Source organism: Rhinolophus sinicus, linkage group LG01, assembly GCF_036562045.2.
Source record: "Rhinolophus sinicus isolate RSC01 linkage group LG01, ASM3656204v1, whole genome shotgun sequence".
NCBI classification, from domain to species: domain Eukaryota; kingdom Metazoa; phylum Chordata; class Mammalia; order Chiroptera; family Rhinolophidae; genus Rhinolophus; species Rhinolophus sinicus.
The window spans coordinates 4,974,584-4,994,191 of NC_133751.1; the positions used below are offsets into that span (position 1 = coordinate 4,974,584).

The 19,608-nt window shown below is 39.3% G+C and overlaps 1 protein-coding gene across 1 annotated transcript in view; it reads right to left on the reverse strand.

Moving 5' to 3' along the window:
- The window catches only part of B3GALT5 (beta-1,3-galactosyltransferase 5), a 116,389-nt gene that overhangs the window by 17,617 nt on the left and 79,164 nt on the right, over positions 1 to 19,608 (reverse strand). The window contains exon 2 of the mRNA XM_074325253.1: positions 6,778 to 6,856. The gene's annotated coding sequence lies outside the window, so the exon portion shown is untranslated. The remainder of the gene's footprint in view (positions 1 to 6,777; positions 6,857 to 19,608) is intronic.

Consider the following 19,608-nt stretch of genomic DNA (forward strand, 5'->3'; position numbering starts at 1 on the left):
TTACGTAGTCATCTGACAGACATGTGTTGAGTGAAAAGAGCCAGACATGAAAGAGTATGTACTGAATGGGTCCATTTATATGATGTGTAAAATCAGGCAAAGTGTATCGATGATAACAGGAGTCAGAAAAGCAGTGACCTCTGGTTGGGGGATTATTAACCAAAACAGGGCACAAGGACCCTTCTTGACAGCTGGATATATTCTACTCTTGATCTGGGTGGTAGTTACATGGGTGTAGATATATGTCAAAATTCACTGAGTCCTACAGTGAAGATTTGTGCATTTTGCTATATGTAAGTTATACCATGTGGATATTTTCAAATAATTTTAATTAAAAATAAGTCTCTAAAAAAGTGGTATCTTCTGTAGAAGTACCCAAATTTGTTTCACCACACATCTGATTTTATTTTCACCATGCATTTCATGGGCCAGGGTATAACAGAACAGACCCCTGTTCTGTGTCATAATTTATAAAGGCAACTCAGTGACGACTCAGAGGGGTCAATGTCATTGGGAGAAATGTTTAATGTGATTTATAATTTTCTTAAAAACAAGAAGCACAGCTCACCATACAGGGCCAGAGAAGGGACATCAGGTTTGGGTCAGGAAGGAGAAGCAGGAGCGCAACACAGGACCAGCTCATGGCTTTTCCTGAGCACTTTTGTGGATATGGCGACACAGGGCAGGTTGACAGCTTGGGACTGGCTACTTGGAATAACTGTCGCAGGCTTTGGGCTGTGAGGTGGCCCCTAGTTGCCTGGCCATGGCCCTGGGATGATTAAGGCAGAGGAATATTGTCTCCTGGGGTGGAAGGCCCAGGGAGAGGACAGGTGCCTCTGGATTGGCTAGCTGTCATATTACAGACACAGTGCTTTGGATCACTAAGAACTGACTAGCCCTGGGAGGGGCAGTCTCTCCCCCACCAGAAAGGTTTTTAATGATGCCAAAACATCATAATATACAGAAAATTAAAGACAGGAAATAAAGTCTGGGGCCTGATTTTTCTGCATGCTCTAAAGCAGTGATGGCTGCTTTCACATATCTTATTGGTCAGATATGGAAAGCAGGCTCCTTGATCAAAGTGGGAGGCTTCTCTGATGATTCTACAGTATTTCATTAATTGTCAAGTCAGCACCTACTCTGCTTTCCATCATAAATCAGCGTAAAGTGCTATACAGCAGGAAAAAGCAAAGTCCCCCTTTGTTAAGTTCAGGTAGCCTGCTAAGATGGAAAGGTGGGGTGCGGGTGGGAGGTTGGAAACAGAAGGTCTTGTCCACATCCGGCTCAGTGGTGTAATTTGGCACAAGGTGCGTAAATGCTCCAGATCAGTGTCCTCGTCTCTAACTGGGGTAATCACGCCTGCCTCACAGGGAGACCGGAAAGCACCGTATGCATGGCAGTGATTATTTGCCATGACTTCCTATCAAAGTATGACCTTTAGTAGTTTGGGTGGCACCAGTAATGTCAACTCAGTCTCTCCTTCAAGTTCCACCTTCCTAGAGCATTCTGTCCACACGCTCCAGGTGCCAGACAAGCGAGTACACTGTCCACAGGATGAGTCAAACCCCAAGGAGACTGGGAAGGCTGGCCTGCAAGTTGCTCTGAGAGCCTCACTCCTTCCTGGCTGGCGGCTCATATCCCAGGCCACACCTGCAGAGAGCTCAAGGGCACCTGTAGAGAAAACCCAGCCTGGGGAGCACCCGGGGGGTACCTGGGGGAAATCTGGAGAGAGCACACGGCGGGAGGGGGGCACCTGGGAGGATCTAGAGCAAGATCCTGGGGGGTACCTAGGGAGTACCTGGGGGGACCTGTAGAGAGAACAGCCTGGGGGGCACCAGAGAAGAACAGTGATCTTCTCTTGCAGAGGCAGCGAACCAGAACAGAAAGGGACCTCCTCCAGTTTGCGATGGAAGTAAGTTCTTCCTGAAGACAGTTAAGGACATATTTTTATATCATGGATCTTTTGAACACAGTTCATGAAACAAAACACATAGGACTACAAAGGAAATCAGCTATGCTGAAATAAATTTATCACTATATTTTTAAAGTGAGCCAGCAGGCACTTCTTCCTGCCTGTATCTGACAATGACTTCTGGCTCCGCGTCTAGTGACCACCTTAATTCTGCAGGCAGCATGAGCTCTGTCCATATTGGGCAATGACCACAACTACTATTGTGATGTGAAAATGCCAGTGACTTTCTCTGGAGACAAAGTCACAGGCTCCACTACTATGTGGGTCAGCATCTGTCAGGGGCTGCATTGTGCCCCCCACACACACACACATTCACATGTTGGAGTCCTAACCCCCAGGACCTCAGAATGCGATTTGGAGATCAGGAATTTACCACGTTACAGTGAGATTGTTAGGGTGGGTCGAAATCCAGTTAGGACACAGGGAGAACACCACGTGACAATGAAGGCAGAAGTCGTGGTGCTACATCTACAAGCCAAGGAACACCAAAGATGGCCAGCAACCACCAGAAGCAGGGAGAAACCTGGGACAGATTCTCCCTCTCGGCCTCAGGAGGAACCCACGCTGCCCCTCCCTTGATCTCTGACTTCTGGCCTCCAAACTACGAGACAGTAAGTATCCTGGGGTTAAGCCACTCAGTGTGTGGTACTTTGCAGCCCTAGGAAACTAATGCATTGCCCGTCATCATAACGTATTTTGCTAAAGGTTCGTGAAAATAAGAATGCAATTTTGTTTCCCATCCAAGGTATGAGACCCCAGTTCATTAGTCCTTCTCTGGCATGCAGGGTCTCCTACAGGCCCACATACCTGGTGGTCACATTTCAAAACTACCATATTTTGCCATGTAGAATGAGCACTTTTTTGCCCAAATTTGTGAGGGAAAAATAGGATATGCATTATACATGGGTGGTACTAACTCTGTATTTACATAAATGTTTTTAATTCTTTTATTTATGCTTATGAGTTAAAAGTGTATCTCTAGAAATCAATAATGATAACCTTATGAAAAATAACACCCTGGAATATGAATCAGTTTTGTTGAACTTACAAAGAACTTGCAACGACAAAGAGCTCTCGGTCTATGATCCATAAACATCATAAATTTGTTACCGGTACATACAATTTCTTGTACCTTATATCTGTTCTTGTGTTTTGTAATTGTTTGTCACAGAAAATTTCTTGTACCATACTATGTTTTTAAAAATGCTAAAATTCCTTTATAATACAAAAAACAAGTACCTACATGTAAACAAATAAAAATTCAAATTAAAAAATTAAAGCAAAAGATTTTTTTCCCCTAAAAGTTTGGGCCAAAAACATAGGTGCACATTATACGTGCGGGTGCATTATACACAGCAAAATAGCGTAATGATGGCAGCAATTCGAGGGGAGGGAGGACAGCATAGTGGATATCCAAAGGCCCTGGATGAGGTCACCCCCATGTGTCTAGTCTCTCTAAGAATGTCTGTTGTTCTTGTTTTTATCTTCTGAGCTAGGGCCTAGGAGTCAGGGCTGGGGTCGAGTGGAACGTTTATGAGCTGCACACTCTCACCAATCTTTTTGGTAAAATACTTTTTTTTTTTTATTCCTATGAAAAAAGTGGTGATAGTGCTGACAATTTTTTTACATTTTCCTACTTAACAAAATACACCATCAACTCTATTTCAACCCTTCTCCCATTTAAGAAATGTCATACCCTCTATTCTACTCCCAGTGGCAGCTCAACGGAAGCCCAACAGGAGACGTCCTTTGGCTGTGACCATTTGTACCAGCTGCCCTGAATGGCACGGGTCACCGTGTGGGTCATGGCTGAGCCAGGGGCTGGGGTTTGCACGCAGAGGTGTTTAGAGGCGCCTGGCGAGAAGCGAATTCCAGTGCCCCAACCCAGTGAGGAACGGTTCCTTTCCCTGCCTTTCACATCATCATCACCTCATCAGCTCGGCCAAGATCTGTGAACAAAAATCTCATTCATCATTTACCTCTCATGCTCAGCTTTCATGCTGGCTGTGGCAGTAGGAAATTTTATTAGTGAAGTTTCCTCTCCCCAGCATGGCCTCAGGGGCATCCTGTGCCCATTCTTTATAGCTGAGCAGCTAAGACAGGAACACATCCTGTTGGAAGAACTTCCAGTGTGGCCACCGTTGTCACAAGGGGGCAGGCACTGCGCCCTCGTCCCAGGCCCCTTTGCTGCCTCAGGAAACCTCTTCCGAATGACTCCTTTGTGGCAGGTGGGACCCAGGGTTCAAAGATAAAGAAGACAAATATTTAAGGGGTCACAGTCCTCAGAACACGCAGAGCAATAAGCAGGTACAACACAGCAAGGAAGTGTGTGAACCTGACAAAGACGTCCCTGACCAAACTGCAGCCAGGCTCCTCTGAACCCATTCTCCACTAGGCCTCAACCTCTGGACTTCCGTGTCCATCTATGCATTGCCCAATTCTAGCAAGAATCCTGCTAAGTGGGTTTAGTCAGAATCCCTCCTGCCCCCCAGTGTTTCCTGGATCTTGTTTCCAGCCATTTCCCACCCACTGACCCCCCACACACACACCTTGCCCCTTTGTTATACAGCCCTCCTGCCCTTGCTGTATCTGGAGTGGAAACCAGGTCTACACTGAGACCTCATGTCCCCTACTGCAATAGTTCCTGAACAAAATCCATTTTTGCTGCTTTCTCTGCCATCCAGCTCTGGTTTTTCTTTGACAGGGCAGAAGAGAGAACGGAGATCCCACTTGGTAGTGTTCAGGAAAGATGCCCCCGAGAGGCCCACCAGCAGAGGCAGGAAGTCCGGAAGGGCCTAGTGGGTTCCAGAAACAGGGCAGTGTGTAAAGAGAAGGTGTGAAGGTGAGGTTAGAAGCAAGCAGGGTGAGCTGAGCATGACCTTGAAGAGCACGTGAGGAGTTTGGCCTTTTCTGACATCATCAGGGGCTCGGCAGACCTTCTCTAGGCTTTGTACACTGATGAGTCAGGGGTCCTCTCTCCCCTACCCATGACACAACAGAGGAGCCTCTGGTGAGAGCCCTCTTCCTGGCTTGCAACAGCCAGTTTCTCAGTGTTTTCCATGACCTACCTGTGATGTTGGGTGTTTCTACCCAAGCTTTCTTCTTATAACCACCACGGTGCTTGGCCTCTATGCTGTGCTCGTCTGGTTCTCCTCCCATCTCCCAGATTTTTCTCCTTTTTAGCTTTTCTTCCTTGTCTTACCCCTAAAATTCAGGTGTGCCCCTGACCCTCTCTTCTGATTGACATCGTCTCCCTTATCCACTTCCGTGATTTACACAAAACCCATGTTGTCCTTCCACACTTTTTGCCTAACTCCAAATCCAAATGCCAATTCAACATCCCACAAACATCTTCAATTCCATTCTTCGTTTCGGGCTGAAGGGCCTCAGAAGCCACGCCACGCCACGAGCACCAGGCCCATGCCCACTGCCACTGTTTTATCTCACAGACTCCAGCCTTAACCACCTCCACTCCAGCCTTCATGCTGTCAATCAGAACTTTGCAAAACCACAGGTCTAATAGTGTCACTCCAACGCTAAAACCTTTCCAGTGGCCATTTGTCACCTCCACAGTGCACCCTATACTCCTGCCAAAAGATGCTTTAAAGTTCCATGAATGTGTCCTTTTGTTTCAGACTCCCTCCCACATTGCTTTCTTTCCAGAATGCCCGTGGTCTACCTAGTGAACTCCTTTGAATCCCTTCAGATTCAGCTCAGACTTTGCCCTTCAATGAAGTGTCCCTGACCTCTCCCCGACAAGCAGGCTTAGGCATTCCCCTTCTTGGTACCACAATTTCTTCTATATACCTTTACCATAGCACCACCAGATCACAGTTATTTGATTATATGCCTTCCCTACTTTAATGTAAGTGACTTGGGACAGTAAATATTTATTTAAATCTGAATACCTCGTACGATCCTTTTCACATAACGGACGGTCAGTAAACTTTTACTGGATGCGTAAATATTTACTCTTCTGGGTTTGTGTTCCCCCCAAATTCATATGAAGTCCTAACTCCCAGGACGTCAGAATGTGACCTCATTTCGAAATCAGGTCACTGCAGACGTAATTAGTTAAGAGGAGGTCATACCGGAGTACGGTGGGCCCTAATTCAATAGGACTGGTGTCCTTATGAAAAGAAGAAATTTGGACACAGACACAGATACACAAAATATATAAAGATGAAGGCAGAGATCGGGGTGATGCTTCTAGAAGCCAAGGAACACCAAAGACTGCAAGCAAACCACCAGAAGCTCAGGGAGAGGCATGGAACAGATTCTCCCTCACAGACTCAGAACCAACCCTGCTGACAGACACCTTGATCTCCAATTTCTAGCCTCCACACAGTGAGACAACACATTTCTGTTGCATGAGCCACTCAGTGTGTGGTACTTTCTTATGGTAGCCTTACAACACTTCAACAATTACTAAGTGAATAAATGAATAAAATTACTCAAGGCAGTTATTACCTGAATATCTGCAGTGTGTCTTCTCTTGTGTGCTTTGCTAAGCGACAAAATACAATAGCAGTATTAGATGGAAGTCTACTCACAGCAACTTTTCATTTAGTTGTCAGTACCTGCTTCCTCCTCTCACTATGAACAGTTTGAAAGGGAAAAAATTTCCCCCACATAATTTTTTTCCCACTGGATTTTTATTTCTGTTTGGAGAAAATTCTACTGGCACGAACAGTTATCCAAGAGCAGACGAATGGTTACATTAAAGATTCGAAAACAGCTGGGGGCCTATTTCCATAGAGCTGTGTCCCACCCTCTCTTTGGTATCCTTTTTCTGCCCGTCTTACCTCCCAGGGACTGTGTCCTCTGCTCTGGCCACCTCTAGGCAATCCCAGCTTTCAAGTGAATCTATGTAAACCACCTCTCCTGAAATAGGAAAAGAAAATATTAACATGCAAACAGCGTCTCCTAGTCAAAGGCCAGTTACTTCCTGTGTCTTTCTCTGTTTCTCACTTGAAAACCCAGCACAGACACCACAAGTCCCTGGATGAAGCCAGAACGTCTGAGAGGGAAGTTTCACTGACCCGGGTCACCAACACCCAAGTAGGCAATGAATGAGACCCTGTCATGGGAATGTTGGAGAGTGTGGCTAAGATTGTCACAGGGAGTATTAACAGAACCAAGACACAGCTGCTCAGAAGATTCTCCCTCCAACATTCGGATTTCCTGTGTAATCTGCTTCCAGTTTATTCACATTCACTTCACTCCAAGTCTGACTAAAAGTACACAGCTTTCACTAAAGATAACTTTGGCAGGAAAACCACAGATTTTAATGTGAACTGCTTCACAGTGAAAATATGACACTTCTTAAAAGCTCATTAAAATTGTTAAACATTGACGGGTTTGTTAGAGAGTCCTACTGTTCCTCTTAACAACACCTCTTCGTTTTTTCACTGCTATCTGGCTTTGAGTGCTAGTTGTTACAGTACAGGCTGAGAACATTTTCCTTAAAAAACCAAAACTGGCAATGTGCCCTAAAAATTTTAGAGACTGTATAGTCTATATTAACAATAAAAAGAACAAAACATATCAGTTGGAGAAACAAGAACTCAAAGTTAGACTAAGTGACATCTAAGCACTGATTTCATATCCTCATCATTTTCATTTTAAACCAGCATTTCCATTATTATAATTGCACGTACTTCTGATTAGCAATGTAACTGTATGCAGACTTAAAGTGAAAACAAGGTGATGGCCCTCACCCTGGCCATCAAGGAATAAAAATAGGAATTAACATTAAATTTAATCAAGATCATCAAAAATCTGAACCACTTAGAAATAAAGAAAATTAACTATAGGTCAAAGGAGACATTAAATGTGCAACGACAGATTATTTATAAAACTATCTAATGAGAACACTAAATATGATTTTTCAGGATGTAGTCAAAGTTGCCTTCAGAGGTAAATACATAGCCTTAAGTATTTTCATTATTAAAGAAAAAAAAGAAAGAAAAGCACTAAGCTCTCAAAGAATTTAGACAACAAACGAAAATTATAGAAACGAGCAGAAATAATAAAACTAAAAGCAGGATTAAATTTATCCAAATATTAAAATGAAATATCACTGATAAACACACACACACCCTCTCTTTAAAATGGACTAAGTTCTAGCATATCTAATAAATACAGAAAGGGGGACAGGAAAAAAAATAAAATGGGAAATGCTATATATAGAAAATAATCAAGATGTTAAGAGTTCAGTGTTTGGAACCCAAGGGAGCTAGAGCAGATCTTACGTTAGACACTTGTTAGTTGTGAGACTCTGGGCATACTTACCTTCTTAAGACAGTTTTATCTATAAATGAGAAATGGAAAACTTGTAAAATGAGAAAATAATGCTAACTACGTCCTAAAGATTTGTGAAAGTCAAATAAGTACTTCATGGTACCAGGAACCAGTAAGCACTCAGGCAATATTCTAGATAATTCCTAAGACTTTTAGATGTTAGTTTGCTTGATTCATAAGGCCCTACAATCCCTTCTGACATCTGCTCAGTATACAATCACTTGACATGATCCCATTAAATGCACTGTACAGTGACACTTTTGACTTCATCTTCAAAACAATATAATTCATAGAAATTGGAGAAAGGTCAAATTCTTCCATATTTGAAGTGGAATTGACATGACTGTGTATGAGCTGGTGAGGGGACAGGTGACAAGAAGTGATTTGACAAGGGTCAAAATGTCCTCCAAAAAATATGTCCTTACAGCACAGACATTTCTCCACAGAAGATATTTAGATGGCCAATAAACTCACGAAAATATATTCAACATCACCAATCATTAGGGAAATGCAAATCAAAACCACAATGTGATACCACCTCACACCCACTAGGATGGCTATTATAGAAATAGAATTTTTAACTAATAAGAGTTAGCAAATAAGTGGAGAAATTGGAACCCACCCTTGTGCCTTGCTGGTGGGAACGTAAAACGGTGCGATACTGTGGAAAACGTTCCTCAAAAAATAAAACACAGAATTACCATATGATTGAGTTCCACTTCTGAGTATATATCCAAAAGAAATGAAAGCAGGGACTCGAACAAATATTTGTGCACCCATGTTCATAACATTATTCACAATAGTGAAAGATGGAAAAAACCCAAATTTCCATCAACAGACAAATGAATGAACAAAATGTGGTCTATCCACACAATGGAATACTACTCAGCCTTAAAAAGTAAGAAATTCTGACACGTGCTACAACATGGATGAACTTTGAAGACATTATGCTGAGTGAAATAAGCCAGTCACAAAATGACAAATACTCACACTACATGATTCCACTTACATGAGGTACCTACAGTGATCAAATCCACAGAGACAGAAAGTAGAATGGTGGTTGCCAGGGGCTGGGTGACTTTGGGGAGAAGTGCCTGATAATGGGCACAAGGTTTCCTTTTGGAATGATGACAAGGTTCTACAACTGGACAGTAGGGATGACTGACAACATTGTGAATACATTAAATGTCATAGAGTTGTAGCTAAAATGGTCAATTTAATTTATGTGTATTTCATCACAATAATAAAAGAGAAATTGGAGTTCAATGAATTATAAACGTTATGGGTAAAATTTATGATGTTGATATTATACTCCAATAAAACTATTAATTAAAAACAAAGAAAGACAAGAATTAAGGGTTGAAGGGAAGCTGAGATCAGAGCTAAAGAGAATATAAAGTCCTTTCTGTCAGTGTAGGTCAGATTTTCCAAAACTGCCCCACCAGACATCAAGAAGACCTGTATGTGTTTGGGGGCAATGGGGTGGGACATGAGAGTGAGGTGGGATTGCAAGTTGGGGAACCATTGGATTAAACAAAATTAAACAGGCTTCTTTACTGCAGGACTTTTTGGAAACTTTATGAAGTTAACATGCAGAGTGAATCTCAAAAATAAGATTAGTTGGCAGGGTTGCCCAAGTTTGATTCTAGAACACTTTGTGAGACACACATCCCACAGACTAATGAAGAAGTTGAACAGATAAAGATTCACTGAGTAGGGTTATGGCTGGGTCAGCAGGAAAGCGAGAGCCACCAGGCTTAATGAATCTCAATGTCTAGGGACCATCCACATGAAAAATGCCTTTCTAACCTCATAACTCTTCTCTAACCATTTAAATCTCCTACCTGTTGTTTGGCATGATCAGTTTTCATTAGCCTGAAAAAGCACTTCCACTTTACCTAATGGAATAACAAGTGCAAACACTTTGCTTTTGCATCCCACAGGTTGCTACAGACGATCCAAGAAAGAGCTTTAATTAGACAAACGTTAATAGCCTGCACCAGAAGTCAGCAAAAGAGGAAACTGAAAAAAATGCATGTATAATATTGGACATAAGTGCTACACCATAAGTCCAAACTGGGAAGTGTAGGTCTGTCAAAGAATAACTCAGAGAAAACTATTTATTTTGCATGTAATTTAGTTATCTTTCATGTGAATGATTTTCTGCCATGGGAGAATCAGCTGGTAAACTGACTCTTAGAGCAGAAGCAAAAACAAGATTTACAAGACAGTGAGGCTGAGGAGAAAAACTACAGTCTTGGAGTAATTGATCTTTTTGCACATTTGGTGGGGGGAAGAGAGGCAACCTAATTATTTAACAACTACCAAAGAGGGAATTTGGGCATTTCATCCTTGAGAAAGACATATAAACGTATCCAAAAATCAAATTTCAGTTATTTATGGGTTGCCCAGAAAACTTTGAGTGTTAGCTGTGGAGCATTTGTAACAGGCTGTATCTATAAAATGTCGACCCATCCTTCATCTACACCTCAACCTTAGTAAGGCCAGCTCTCTACCATTTATTTGTCTAATTCAAATTTCTCAATTCCTTAGTTCATGTCCAATTATAATATAAAGTTGTTTCTCTCCATGATACCAAACCCCTAAGCATTGTTCTAGACTTCACATAAAACTGGGACACTGAACATCCACTGCGATCTACAACTAATGGTTTGAACAATATTAGCAACCATTATTTTGTAAATGTGTAGTAAGGTATCGAGACATTTGTTTCTCTACTTTGTCCACATTGAAATGAAACAGCAAATTCAAGCTGGCCAAATATATACAAGCAACATTCAAATGAAGGAACACAACTCTTGGCTTACTGCTTGAAAGTGGTGGCCCAGCATTACACTCTCAAGATCCATCCATGTTGTCACAAATGTTTCTATATCATCTTTTCTTAACGCCGAATAGTATTCCATTGTGTATATATACCACAACTTCTTTATCCATTCATCTATCGAAGGACATTTTGGTTGTTTCCATGTCTTGGCCACCATAAACAAAGCTGCAATGAACATTGGAGCACACGTGTCTTTATGTATAAACGTTTTCAGATTTTTTGGGTAGATACCCAGGAGAGGGACTGCTGGGTCTTGAGAGTGTAATGCTGAGCGAAATAAGTCAGACAGAAAAAGCAGAGAACCATGTGATTTCACTGATATGTGGTATATAAAACAAAAACAACAGAAGAACAAGACAAACAAATGAGAAACAGAAACTCATAGACACAGACAATAGTTTAGTGGTTACCAGAGGGTAAGGGGAGTGGGGGGTGGGAGATGAGGGTAAGGGGGATCAAATATATGGTGATGGAAGGAGAACTGACTCTGGGTGGTGAACACACAATGGGATTTGTAGATGATGTAATACAGAATTGTACACCTGAAATCTAGGTAATTTTACTAACAATTGTCACCCCAATAAATTTAAAAAATAAAATAAAATATTAAAAAATTAAAAAAAAAAAGAAAGTGGTGGCCAAGGAAAAACTCTGAAAACACCAGAACTTGACACATACCTTTTACATGAGAGATGGAAGCAGGGAAAAGGTAAGGAACTAAAATTCACAAAAGTCTTACTGTCTCCCTTCCCAAACTGGAGAAAAAGGAACAGAGGTGGTAAGTAGGAAATTTGAGGGAAATGACCCTCTACAGTGCAATGAGATTAAACCTCTGTCTTGCCTTTCCATGTTTCAGGGAGAAAAAAAGGACTACTAAAAAGAGAACAATTATCTTCCCCTAGAGATAACTGTCTCCAACAACAACTAGGACTTATCAGTAACACAAGGAGATGTAGTAGATAGGTTAAGAGAACCAACTTACTCTCTTAACCTATCCTGAACAAAAGAATAGAGAGAACAGCAGAGAAAAAATATGAGAAGAAATAGCAGCTGGGAATTTTCAATAATTGAAGATATGAATCCTCAAATCAAAACTGCCCCTTAAGTATCCAGCATGATAAAGATAAGTCTACACCTCGACACATCACTGTGAAACTGCAGAACATCAAGGATCAGAAGAAAGTCTCAAAAGCTATCAGAGAGAAAGGAAAATTATCCACAAAAGCCTGAAAATTAGACTGACAGAAATTTCTCATGACTGATAATATGTCAGAAGATAATGGAGTGTTATCCAAAATGCTGGAGGGAAATAATTGTCAATCTAGAATATTATACCCAGTTAAACTAACATGCAAAAGTAAAGCCATAATTAAGACATTTTCAAACACATAAATAGTAAGATAGTTTTACCAGCCATTACCCTCACTAAAAGAATTACTAATGAAAAAAAAAAAAAAAAGAATTACTAATGGCTGCACTTCAGCAGGATGTACAAACCAGCGCCTATGTCAGGGGATATAGGGCACAACAATAAGCATAGAAATTGACCAGTTATCTGATTAAATTTAGTTAATTTATGTCTATAAAAATAACTAAATTTTCATGTTTAAAAAGTTAAATCCAAACACTAGGCAACAGTTACAAAATAAAGGAGAGATGTTGTTTGATATCTCAAGTGTGTTAAAGTTCTTGTCGTGATAGCAAGAATGACAGAAATACTGAAAAACTTTAAATTATACATGGATAAAACACATGACTCAAAATTAAGGATAATCACTAAAAGAATGGAAATAAAGTTTGTAGCTTGCAAACCAGCAAATGGAGAAAATGGGAACATAGAAAACCTTCCCAGTTCAACAGGAGACAAAAAAGTGAAGAAAAAAGAACTAAAAAAAAAAAATTTAGTAAAAACACATAAGATTATAGAATTAAGTCCAAGTACCTCAGAAATCACACTTATTATTAATGGATTAAAAATGAAATTTTATTTAAAAACAAAATTTGTAAGATTGGCCAAAAAAAATCTATCTATATGCAGGTTCAAATGACACACCCAAAATAAAGGTACAAAGACAAAAGGGAAAGATACTTTCAAGTAGCAGGGAGGGGGTGGCTATAAGATCGCTAGTTACAGCTATGTGAGACAAGAGAGAATTCAAGCCAAAACCATCAATATGACACAGCAATTCACCATATAATTTTATAATACAGAGCCCTGATAAATTTGTAAGCCTTTCACAACATCACCTCAAAACATATAACACAAAAACTGACAGTATTACAAAGATAAATTGTATTTTTACACATTCTTCTCAGAAAGTATAGCACAAGCCAACCAAAAAACAGTAATAATAATGAATTGATGAAGAAAACTAATAAACTTCGTTTATGTAGACAAATAGAGAATAAACATTCTTTTTAATTGCACATGTACCAATTATAGGAACTAAAACTCAACATAAAACCATAATCAGAAAAAAAATGTTTTGAAACTTTTAAATATTTACATGAAATAATTTATGAATTAAAGAGGGAAAGACAATGGATATTTTAAGGTAAATAACAGTAAAATAACAACTGGTCAAAACCTGTGGAATGCAATTAAGAATTACTTAGGAATAAATTTATAGATAAAAAAAGATTTATAATAAATTATGTAATTCAAGAAAAAAAAGACAATAAACATTAAAAAGGCAAGAAAGGGGAGAAACGAGGATATAAATAGCAAAGAAGTAGAAAAAAATGAAATAGAGAATAAAACAAAGAAGATATCTACATACTTAAAAACTGTTTATTAGAAAAACTAAAAATATAAATAAAGTTTTAGCAAAATTTAACCAAAAAAGAGAAAGGGGGCACAGGTAAATCATATTAAAAGTTAAAAGGGTCCACAACCACAGAAAAATTTAAAAATTAAATCATAATAGATTGTGAACAATTTTATGCTAATAAATTTCAAAACTATGAATAACAAAGTTCACTGAAGAAGAAATAGAACCTGAATAAACAAATAATTAAAGACATTGAGTCTGTAATTTAAATTCTACCTGTCCCCACCCTTAATAACAACAGCAAAAAAAAAAAGATACGGGGTCAACTTTACTAAATGTTAAAGGAACAAAATAAATCTTTCTTTTGTACAAGCTGTTTCAGAAAAACAAAAAAAATTCTCAACTTCAGACAGGGATAGTAAAAGAAAAAGAAAATTGTGAATAACTATCTCTTTCAATTATAAATGTAAAGTTCCTAAATAACATATTTTTATTAATATGTTGTAGCAGGGGCCAGCCCGGTGGCTCAAGTGGTGGGAGCACCGTGCTCCTAATAATACTGAGGTCACCGGTTCAATTCCCACATGGGCCAGGGAGCTGCGCCCTCTACAGCTAAGATTGTGAACAACACCTCTCCCTGGAGCTGGGCTGCTGTGAGCAGCCAGAGGTTGGCGTGGGCTGCTGTGTGCTGCCGTGGGCTACCGTGTGCTGCTGTGAGTAGCCGGTGGCCAGCGTGAGTGGCTGGCAGCCAGCGTGAGCAGCCAGCAGATGGCGAGAGCTGCCATGAGCTGCTGTGAGCAGCCGACCAATGACTGGCGACTGACTGCCTCACCCAGGGGGAGTGCAAGGCTCATAATACCAGCTCATGGGCCAGGGAGCTGTGTCCTGCACAACTAGAATGAGAAACAATGGCTTGAACTGGAGTGGGGGGGAGGTGGAAGAAGGGGGGGAAAATATATTGTAGGAGGAAATTAAAGGAGGAAACAAATACATAATTATCTCAAAAGATATAACAACAAAAAAAAGTAAAATAAAATTCTTAACAAAGGGAACTGTCTTAATTTGACGAAGTGTATTCATCAAACACCTAACATAAACAACATACTTAATACTGAAACCTAAAAGAATTCCCATTAAAGTCAACATCAAGACAACAACGTCCATTATCACTGGTTTAATTAAACACTGGACTAACGGTCACAGCCAATGCAATAAGACCAGAATAGATGAGATATAAGAATTGGGAGACACAAAATTACGCTACTCATATTTATAAACAATATTGTATCAGACCAAATAGTCTAGGTTATTAGCTATGATTTAACATTATAAAAATTTATCTTAATCTCAGATCTTAACACTGCAAAAGTTTATTATCACATAAGCAAAGTCCATTACTTTTGAAGGCAGCTGTCCTTCAAATATTGATTATTTTATGGTATTTTGATCTGATGACATGTTCATATCACTATGTGCTTACACAAACACAGCAAAGAGAGCTGGAAAATGAAGCACCTGCAATTAAATCTCTCAGCCTTCATCACTTAAGCTCCCATCTCATTGGTCAGAAAAAGTCTTATGCCCATGCCTAACTTCAAAAGTTTAGGGAAATAAAACCCTCCCACATGCTAGAAAGACAGATAACCAAAATATCTAATACGATTGGCTATGTAAAACATTCAGGAGAATCTACGCATAAACTCTTGAAATCAATAAAAAAATGTATCAAGTTTCTGTAGTATTATTACTAAAAATATATAGCTTCAACCTAATCATAAGAAAATGTCAGGCAAATCCAAATTGAGACACATTCTACAAAATAACATCCCTGGAGTCTTCCAAAATGTCAAGTTCATGAAAGACAAAGAAAAACTGAAGAACTATTACAAAGTAAAGATAAATAAGGAGACATGGCAACCAAATACAATATGGGATTCTGACTGGGATCCAGAACCAGAAAAATGTCATTAGCAGTGGGAGGGGGAGAGGGAGGAAGGTAAAATTCAACTGAGATCCGAAGAGTAATTAAGAGTACTGTGTCAATGTTAATTTCCTGATCTCAGTAATTGAATTATTAATATTAACATCTTACATAACTACGTAAAAAGGAAGCTAGGTGAAATCTATAGGGGAACTCTCTGAACAATTTTTGCAACTTTTCCATAAACCTAGAATTATTTCAAAATAAAGGTTTTAAAGTCAGCAACAAAAATCTCATTCACAAAAGCACCAAAACTATAAAAAAGGTATCAAGGACTAACTCTAACTTAAGATGTACAAGACTTCTTTAAATAACATTCAATGAACAACATAAAAATATAATAAAGAACAAATAAAAGAGATGTGAACTATGTATAGACATACCATGTTCATAGATAGAAAGATACAATATCTTAAACATGATACCATTTCTCCTCATAGCTAAAAGATCTGGAAAAATGACTTAAAAGAATAAGGTGGGGAATCTTTCCCTTCCAGAGTAAGACATATAAAGACAGAGCAATTAAAGAACTGTGGTATTTGGGCAAAAACAAACACAACCATGACAAAATAGAATAGAAATCCCCCCAAAAAAAACCATAAATTTCTGAACTAAGCATAACAAATAAACCTAAAATTCATATGTAGAACAAAAGAACAAAAATAGCTAAATCCATCATAAAGAAAAACAAGGTGGGAAAACTTGCTCAATATATCATGACTTCTTAAAAGGCCATACTAATTAAGTCAATGAGGTATATGTGAGATACAGACAAACAGACCAAAGTTATGAACTGAACTGTGTCCCCCAAAAATAGTTCTAACCCCAATGTGATTATATTTGAAGGTAGGACTTTTAGGATGTAATTAAGATTAAATATGTCATAAGAGCGGGGTTCTAATCCAATAAGATTGATGGCTTTATAAGAAGAGGAAGAGAGATCTCACTCTTTCTCTTTTTCTGTCATGTGAGGACTCAGCCAGAACGCTGCCAACTGCAAGCAAGGAAGAGAGTTCTCAACATAACCCAACCATGCTGAAACCCTGATCTCTCACTTCCAGCCCCCAGAACTGTGAGAAAGTAAATTTACGTTATTTAAGCCTCCCAGTCTGCGGCACTTTGTTATGGCAGCCTGAACAGACCAAGACAACAAATAAACCAGAACAGACAGTCCAGAATTTGATCTACACATTTATACCAGAAATGGTGTTACAAATCACCATGGAAAGGATTGACTATTGAATTAATGATCTTGGACTACTGACTATTCATATGGAAAAATTAAATTTGAATCCCGAGCTCACAACATACCAAAAATAGATCCAAGGAGGATTAAAATCCTGAAAGTGAAAAGCAAAAACTTGAAAACTTTTAGAAGAAAATATGAGACTATCTTTAAACCATTAAAGTAGGAGGAAATATCTTAAGACAGAAGAAAACAAACACAATAAATGAAAATTTGTTATGTTTGACAAAATTAAAAATGAAAAAATACTGATCAACAAAATGGAAAAATGCAAGCCACAGACTAGTAGTAGATATTTGCAATGTATATTACTAAAATGAGGATCTAGACTTTCTAAATGAACTTCTATAAATCAGTAAGAAAAAGATTCCCCCAAATGAATAATAAGCAAAAGATATGACAGGCCATTCACAGAAGAACGATCATATATATACAATTATAGATAGATAGATAGATAGATAGATAGATAGATAGATAGATAGATAGACAGATAGATAAATATAGATAGGTAGATACAGATATAGATATATATAATTGTATTTACATACATATATGAAAAGATATTGTACTAGAATCAGGCAAATGCACATTTAAGCAATGAGATACTATTTCATACCCAACATATTAATACAAATTTAAATCCAATAATTCTAAGTGCTAGGGATGTTGCGGAGAAACAGACACTGAGCAACTGAGTTATACAGTCAGCACAGATGTATACTGGTACAACTAGCTTGGAAAACATTCTTCAGTATCTAGGAAAGATGGAGATATACATGTCCTTTTACCCAACTATTTTTTCTAGATACATATTCTAAAAGAAAACAACATGGGTGTCCAATGAAGTAGAGCTGAATGTCTCAACATAGATAAATTTCAAAAACACAATGAATGAAAAAGAGTTATAGTATGAAGATGGCAGAGTTCATAAATGCTGTACATGCTTGCCACATCCCACAACCCCATCAAAATTACAACTACGTAAACTGCACAACCACCATCATTGAGAATCACCTGAAGTCTAGCTGAACAGAAGTCCTGCAATTAAGGACATACAGAAGAAGCAACATCAAGACTGGTCCCTCAGGGGTTCACAAACCCTAAACAAGCAGCATCTGACTTCGGTTGCCCCATACCTCCTACTAAGCAGCCCCAAGCACAGCACTGGCAGCAGCCAGCCTCTGTTCACAGCTTGGCCTCTCCTAGGCACCTCTAAGCCCCGTGTAGGTGATTGCCATCTGTGAATTACTTTATGGCTCATGCCAGGTGGCCTCAGGCACGGAACAGGCTATAGCTGAACTTGGCCTATGGCAGAGCCCCTCACAAGAGGCCCCAGGACCAGCACACCTGGTGACCCAGACTACTCTAGAGCACTGCAAGGCCACCTCCACAAATGATACACCCAAAGTGGGCAGGCACCAGAGACTGGTTAAAGTGGATCCTACTCCATAGGGTCAGCCTCTGTATCACAGCTGCTCCACTGTAGTCATAACCAGTACTTACAACCAAACAGCCTGAGGGTCAGGTCTTCCCATTAATGTGCAAATAGCAAGCAAGGCTCAACTACAACAGGAGGGCACACACAACCCATACAAGAGGCACAACTGGAGCACTCGGCTCAGGTGACCAGGGAGACTGTGCCACTGGGCCCTATAGGACACCAACTACAAAAGGCCACTCTACTAAGACCAGGAGGCATAACAGCCCTACCCAATACACAGAAACAAACATGGGGAGGTAGCCAAAATGGGGAGACAAAAAAAAATTAAAAAATGTCCCAAATGAAAGAACAGAACAAAGCTCTAGAAATAGAACTAAACAAAATGGAAACAAGCAATCTACCAGACACAGAGTTAAAAATACTGCTTATAAGAATGCTCAGTGATCTCAGATAGAACTTCAACAAAGAGATCAGAAACATAAAAATGGAAATAGAAAACATAAAAAAGAACCAGTCAGAAATGAAGATTACAATCACTGATATAAAGAATGTATTAGATGGAATCAATAGATTTGATGAAGCAGAGAATCAAATCAGTGATTTGGAGAACGTTAGCAGATAACACCCAATTGGAACAGCAAAAGGAAAAAAGAATACCAAAAAAATGAGGATAGTTTAAGGGGCCTCTGGGACAACATCAAGTGTAGCAACATTCACAACATTGGGGTAGCAGAAGGAGAAGAGAGAGAAAGCAAGAAATTGAAACCCATTTGAAGAAATAATGACAGAAATTTCCCTAATCTGGCAAAGGAAAGAGACATACAAGCCCAAGAAGGGCAGAGTCCCAAACAAGATGAACCCAGAGAGACCCACACCAAGACATATCATAATAAAAATGCCAAAGGTTAAAGACAGAGAGAATCTTAAAAGCAGCAAGAGAAAAGTAGTTAGTTAACCTATGAGGGAGCTCCCATAAGACTGACAGCTGATTTCTCAACAGAAAATGTGCAGGACTGAAGAAATTGGTACAAAATATTCAAAATGAT